The sequence below is a fragment of the Pelophylax lessonae genome (genome assembly GCF_965119305.1).
Source record: "Pelophylax lessonae genome assembly, chromosome: 13".
Lineage (NCBI taxonomy): Eukaryota > Metazoa > Chordata > Amphibia > Anura > Ranidae > Pelophylax > Pelophylax lessonae.
The window spans coordinates 6,049,759-6,057,420 of NC_138780.1; positions in this window are offsets into that span (position 1 = coordinate 6,049,759).

Here is a 7,662-nt window from a genome sequence, read left to right on the forward strand (position 1 = left end):
ATGACATGAAGTATATTTGCAATGTTGACCTTTCTTTTTCAAGACCTCTGCAATTCTCCCCGGCACGGTGTCACTCAACTTCTGGGGACATCCTGACTGATGGCCGTCCATTCTTGCATAATCAATGCTTGAAGTTTGTCAGAATTTGTAGAGGTTTTTTTTTTTGTTCACCGGCCTTATGAGTGACCACAAGTTCTCGATGGGATTAAGGTCTGGGGAGCTTCCTGGCCAGGGACCCAACATTTCAATGTTTTGTTCTCCAAGCCACTTAGTTATCACTTTTGCCTTATGGCAAGGTGCTCCATCATGCTGGAAACGGCATTGTTCCTCACCAAACTGATCTTGGATGGTTGGGAGAAGTTGCTCTCGGAGGATGTATGTCGAGGTGCTCCATAATGCCGGAAAAGGCATTGTTCCTCGCCAAACTGTTCTTGGATGGTTGGGAGAAGTTGCTCTCGGAGGCAGTGCTGTATCTTGGCCTAGGCCAACAAGGCCCAGGCCTAGGGAGGCACTTTGCAGGGGGGCAGCCAAAAAGCTGCACCCTGCACGAAAAAACAGCCTTCTCCCGGGTCCTGCACGAAAAGGGTCTCCGCCGGCTTGCGCTACACTTTTAGTATGGTGCCAGTCTTATGGGGTGAATTGGGCCAGAGGGCAGAGTCCAGGAGGCAAATCAGTCTGGCACCCCCATAAAGTGGTCAGTGATGAGGCTGCACTGATGGGTAGTAATGAGGCGACACTGATAAAGCTGCACTGATGATGCTGAACGTATGGGAATCGATGAGGCTACGCTGATGGGCACTGATAGACTTGTGGTCTGTGGATCACAGATGACAGGGCGGGTCGTAAACAGTAAAGGGCGTGGCCTTCAGGGGAGGACTGGCAAGGGGGGCAGGGTGGCAATTGCCCCCCGGGCCACTCTGAAAAATGGTAAAAACTAGTAAAAAGGCTGCACTCAGGGCTGGATTATTGTAGGGGCCAGACACTGTATACAGCTGTCAGTCCAAAACCAGGTGGGCATGGAAGGTGAGCTGATTCCATGGTTCAATAGGCCACTTGACTGGACTTGCCCCCCAGGCCTAAGGCTGCCAGCCCTCCCCTGGTGGCCTTCACAGCAAAGGGTGGGTCATATGTAAATTAGGGGGTGCACAAGTTTAGTCAGGCCTAGGGCAGCACAGAACCTTAATACACCACTGCTCGGAGGATGTATGTCAAGGTGCTCCATCATGCTGGAAAAGGCGTTGTTCCTCACCAAACTGTTCTTGGATGGTTGGGAGAAGTTGCTCTCCGGGGATGTTTTTGGACCATTCTTTATTCATGGCGGTGTTCTTAGCCAAAATTGTAAGTGAGCCCACTCCCTTGGCTGAGAAGCAACCCCACACATGAAAGGTCTCAGGATGCCGGACACAGGACTGATGACATGCCGTCAGTCAACTTCTGGGGACATCCTGACTGATGGCCGCTCATTCTTGCCTGATCAATGCTTGAAGTTTGTAAGAATTTGTAGAGGTTTTTTTTTTGTTCACCGGCCTTATGAGGAGTGACCACAAGTTCTCGATGGGATTAAGGTCTGGGGAGCTTCCTGGCCATGGACCCATAATTTCAATGTTTTGTTCTCCAAGCCACTTAGTTATCACTTTTGCCCTATGGCAAAGTGCTCCATCATGCTAGAAAAGGCATTGTTCCTCACCAAACTGTTCTTGGATGGTTGGGAGAAGTTGCTCTCGGAGGATGTATAGCAAGGTGCTCCATCATGCTGGAAAAGGAATTGTACCTCACCAAACGGTTGCTCTCCGAGGATGTTTTTGGACCATTCTTTATTCATGGCGGTGGTCTTAGCCAAAATTGTAAGTAAGCCCACTCCCTTGGCTGAGAAGCAACCCCACACATGAATGGTCTCAGGATGCCGGACACAGGACTGATGACAGCACTCACCTTTTCTTCTCCATTAGCAGTATTGACCCTTCTTTTTCAAGACGTCTGCAATTCGCCTTGGCATGCCGTCACTCAACTTCTGGGGACATCCTGACTGATGGCCGCCCATTCTTGCATAATCAATGCTTGAAGTTTGTCAGAATTTGTAGAGGTTTTTTTTTTTTTGTTCACCGGCCTTATGAAGAGTGACAACAAGTTCTCAATGGGATTAAGGTCTGGGGAGCTTCCTGGCCATGGACCCATCATTTCAATGCTTTGTTCTCCAAGCCACTTATTTATGACTTTTGCTATATGGCAATGTGCTCCATCATGCTGGAAAAGGCATTGTTCCTCACCAAACTGTTCTTGGATGGTTGGGAGAAGTTGCTCTCGGAGGATGTATGTCGAAGTGCTCCATCATGCTGGGACAGGCATTGTTCCTCACCAAACTGTTCTTGGATGGTTGGGAGAAGTTGCTCTCGGAGGATGTATGTCGAAGTGCTCCATCATGCTGGAAAAAGCATTGTTTCTCATCAAACGGTTCTTGGATGGTTGGGAGAAGTTGCTCTCGGAGGATGTATGTCGAAGTGCTCCATCATGCTGGGACAGGCATTGTTCCTCACCAAACGGTTCTTGGATGGTTGGGAGAAGTTGCTCTCGGAGGATGTATATCGAGGTGCTCCATCATGCTGGAAAAGGCATTGTTCCTCACCAAACGGTTCTTGGATGGTTGGGAGAAGTTGCTCTCGGAGGATGTTTTTGTACCATTCTTAAGTCATGGCGGTGTTCTTAGCCAAAAATGTGAGGGAGCCCACTCCCATGGCTGAGAAGCAACCCCACACATGAATGGTCTCCGGATGCAGGACTCAGGACTGATGGTAGCGCTCACCTTTTCTTCTCTGAACAAGGTTTTTTTCTGGATGCACCAAACAATTGGAAAGAGGATCCTTAGAGAAAATGACTTTCCCCCAGTCCTCAGCAGTCCAATCCCTGGACCTTTTGTAGAGTATCAGTCTGTCCCTGATTTTTTTCCTGGAGAGAAGTGGCTTCTTTGCTGCTCTTCTTGACACCAAACCATCCTCCAAAAGTCTTCTTCTCACTGTGCGTGCCGACGTACTCACAGCTGCCTGCTGCTATTCCTGAGCAAGTTCTGCACCGGTGCCGGTGGTGCCCTGATCCCGCAGCTCAATCACCTGTAGGAGACGGTCCTGCCTCTTGCTGGACTTTCTTGGGTGCCCTGAAGTCTTCTTCACAAATGCAGTGGAAATGTTTTTTATGGGATTCAGTTCATTTTCATGGCAAAGAGGGACTTTGCAATTCATCTGATCGTTCTTCATAACATTCTGGAGTAAATGCAAACTGCCATCATAAAAATTGAGGCAGCAGACTGTGTCATTCTCAAAACTTTTGGCTACAGCTGTACTACAGGGGACGGTCAGAGACAGCAGACATCCTACAGAAGATGGTCAAAGACTGCACACATCTTACAGGAGATGGTCAGAGATTGCACACATCTTACAGGAGATGGTCAGAGATTGCACACATCTTACAGGAGACGGTCAGAGACTGCACACATCTTACAGGAGACAGTCAGAGACTGCACACATCTTACAGGAGACAGTCAGAGACTACAGACATACTACGGAGATGGTCAGAGACTGCAGACATACTACAGGAGACGGTCAGAGACTGCAGACATACTACAGGAGACGGTCAGAGACTGCACACATCCTACAGGAGATGGTCAGAGACTGCACACATCCTACAGGAGATGGTCAGAGACTACAGACATACTACGGGAGATGGTCAGAGACTGCAGACATACTACAGGAGACGGTCAGAGACTGCAGACATACTACAGGAGACGGTCAGAGACTGCACACATCTTACAGGAGATGGCCAGAGACTGCACACATCTTACAGGAGATGGTCAGAGACTGCACACATCCTACAGGAGACGGTCAGAGACTGCACACATCCTACAGGAGATGGTCAGAGACTACAGACATACTACGGGAGATGGTCAGAGACTGCAGACATACTACAGGAGATGGTCAGAGATTGCACACATCCTACAGGAGACGGTCAGACTGCACACATCCTACAAGAGACGGTCAGAGACTACAGACATACTACGGGAGATGGTCAGAGACTGCACACATCCTACAGGAGATGGTCAGAGACTACAGACATACTACGGGAGATGGTCAGAGACTGCAGACATACTACAGGAGATGGTCAGAGATTGCACACATCCTACAGGAGATGGTCAGACTGCACACATCCTACAAGAGACGGTCAGAGACTACAGACATACTACGGGAGATGGTCAGAGACTACAGACATACTACGGGAGATGGTCAGAGACTGCAGACATACTACAGGAGACGGTCAGAGACTGCACACATCCTACAGGAGACGATCAGACTGCACACATCTTACAAGAGACGATCAGAGACTACAGACATACTACAGGAGACGGTCAGAGACTACAGACATCCTACGGGAGATGGTCAGAGACTGCAGACATACTACAGGAGATGGTCAGAGATTGCAGACATTTTACAGATGAAAATGATTGCACTGTGTGTGGGCAGCATTATGTCACCCTTTGATTTATTTGCAATCTGTGTATGATTTGTCATCATCACCCCTCCAACTTCTGTTTTTTAGCCTCCTGTCTTTCTGTTCTCAAACTTTGGTATAACCTTTTTCCCCTTCTCCCCTGCCTTATAAAAGGATATGTATAGAGGTAAGAGGCTAAGGAGCTGGGCCAACACAGACAGTAATCAAACCCTCCCAAAAGAGGAGAGGGCTGTGGCATGCAAAAGGCAGAAGCTGTGAAAGGGATTTGACTCTTCCTAGAAAATTCAGGAGCAGAGCGGGCTTATAAATCTCCTCCACACTTATGAAGTGTCTAACCAACTCTGCACAGTTAGTAAAGCGCTCCCTGTCCCTACATCCCCCCCTCTTTTCCTTTCCTGTCCCATTCTCCTCTTATTTCCCCATCCCCACTTTCTCACCCCTCCTTTCCACCCCTGTCCCACTCCCCTCTTCCTTCCCCATCCCTTCCCCACTTCCTCCCCCCTCTTTTCCATATATTTCCTGCTCCCATCTTCCTTCCCATCCCCCCTTCATTTCCATCAATGTCCTACTCCTCTTATCCTTTCCATCCCTGTCCCACTCCCCTCTTCCTTCCCCATCCCCCTATCTCCCCCTCCTTTCTATCACTGTCCCACTCCCCTCCTCCTGCCCCCTCCTTTCTATCCCTGTCCCACTCCCTTCCCCATCCCCACTTCCTCCCTCCTCCTTTCCATCTCTGTCCCGCTCCCCTCTTCCTTCCCCATCCCCCCTTCTTTCCATCACTGTCCCACTCCCCTCCTCCTGCCCACTCCTTTCTATCCCTGTCCCACTCCCTTCCCCATCCCTACTTCCTCCTTTCCATCCCTGTCCCACTCCCCTCTTCCTTCCCCATCCCCCTTCCTCCCCCTCCTTTCTATCACTGTCCCACTCCCCTCCTCCTGCCCCCTCCTTTCTATCCCTGTCCCACTCCCTTCCCCATCCCCACTTCCTCCCTCCTCCTTTCCATCCCTGTCCCACTCCCCTCTTCCTTCCCCATCCCCCCTTCCCATCACTGTCCCACTCCCCTCCTCCTGCCCCCTCCTTTCTATCCCTGTCCCACTCCCATCTTCCTTCCCCATTCCCACTTCCTCCCCCCTCCTTTCCATATCTGTCCTGCTTCCTTCTTCTTGCCCCATTCCCACTTCCTCCCCCCTGCTTTCCATCCCTGTCCCGCTCCCCTCTTCATTCCCCATTCCCACTTCTTCCCCCCCCTGCTTTCGGTCTTTGTCCTGCTCCCCTCTTTCTCCCCCCCTCCTTTTTATCCCTGTCCAGCTTCCCTATTCCTTAACCCTCCTTTCCATCTCTGCCCCACTCTCTTCTTCTTCCCCCCTCCTTTCTATCCCGGTCCTGCTCTCCTCTTCCTTCCCCATTCCCACTTCCTCCCTCCTTTTTTCCATCTCTGTCTCCCCATTCCCACTTCCTTCCCCCTCCTTTCCATCCATGTCTCGCTCCCCTCTTCCTTCCCCATTCCCACTTCTTCCCCCCTCCTTTCCACCCCCCCCTACTTTCCTTCCCTGTTCCACTACCCACTCCCTCCCCCATCCCCACTTCCCCTCCATCTCCCCTGTTCTGCTCTCCTCTTTCTTTCCCATCCCCCCCCCCCCTTTGCCACTCACCACTTCCTTCTCCCTCCTTGACCTCCCCAAATTTTCAGTACTGTGTTTCAAAGCCTCATTTTCACCCTAGTGAAAGCTTTTGAGCAAATTCCATCCTGATTCTTTTTTATTATATCACACCTTATGACAGTGTGAGGAATAGTGCCCCATCGATGTGTCAATAGAAGAAATTGTGCCCCATCGTTGGTGTCAATAGAAGAAATTGTGCCCCATTGTTGATTTCACTGGCAGAAATTGTGCCCCATCGTTGGTAGCAATGGAAGGACCTGTGCCCCATCGTTGGTAGCAATGGAAGGACCTGTGCCCATCGTTGGTAGCAATAGAAGGACCTGTGCCCCATCGTCGGTATCAATGGAAGGACCTGTGCCCCATCATTGGTATCAATGGAAAGAACTGTGCCCCATTGTTGGTAACAATGGAAGGAACTGTGCCCAATTATTGGTATCAATAGAAGAAATTGTGCCCCATCGTTGGTAGCAATGGAAGGACCTGTGCCCCATCGTTGGTATCAATAGAAGAAATTGTGCCGCATCATTGATTTCACTGGCAGAAATTGTGCGCCATCGTTGGTAGCAATGGAAGGACCTGTGCCCCATCGTTGGTAGCAATGGAAGGACCTGTGCCCCATCGTTGGTAGCAATGGAAGGACCTGTGCCCCATCGTTGGTAGCAATGGAAGGACCTGTGCCCCATCGTTGGTAGCAATGGAAGAACCTGTGCCCCATCGTTGGTAGCAATGGAAGAACCTGTGCCCCATCGGTGGTAGCAATGGAAGGAACTGTGCCCCATCCGTGGTATCAATGCAAGGAACTGTGCCCCATCCGTGGTATCAATGGAAGGAACTGTGCCCCATCCGTGGTATCAATGGAAGGAACTGTGCCCCATCCGTGGTATCAATGGAAGGAACTGTGCCCCATCCGTGGTATCAATGGAAGGAACTGTGCCCTATCCGTGGTATCAATGGAAAGAACTGTGCCCCATCGTTGGTAGCAATGGAAAGAACTGTGCCCCATCCGTGGTATCAATGGAAGGAACTGTGCCCCATCCGTGGTATCAATGGAAGGAACTGTGCCCCATCCGTGGTATCAATGGAAAGAACTGTGCCCCATCCGTGGTATCAATGGAAAGAACTGTGCCCCATCGTTGGTAGCAATGGAAAGAACTGTGCCCCATCGTTGGTGTCACTGGAATGAATTGTGACCCATTGTTTGTATCAATGAAAGGAATTGTGCCCCACTGTCAGTGGATGGAAAAGTGCTCCAAGGGCCTGATAAAGGCAAGCAAAGGCCTACAGTTTGGAGACCACTGATCTTTTCTATCAAGTCAAGGTGCCCTCCTGGACAGGTGATGCATCTAAACTCAGCAGACATAATTTCACCATCCGCTTTCTGCAGAAGCTTCGTGGGTAGTCCGAATTACCAAACCATTTCCTCAACCAACCACTAAAACAATGATGGTGTGCTAGATAAAGGGGCAGCGCACCAACAATGTTCTTCTACCTATCTATATGTTCC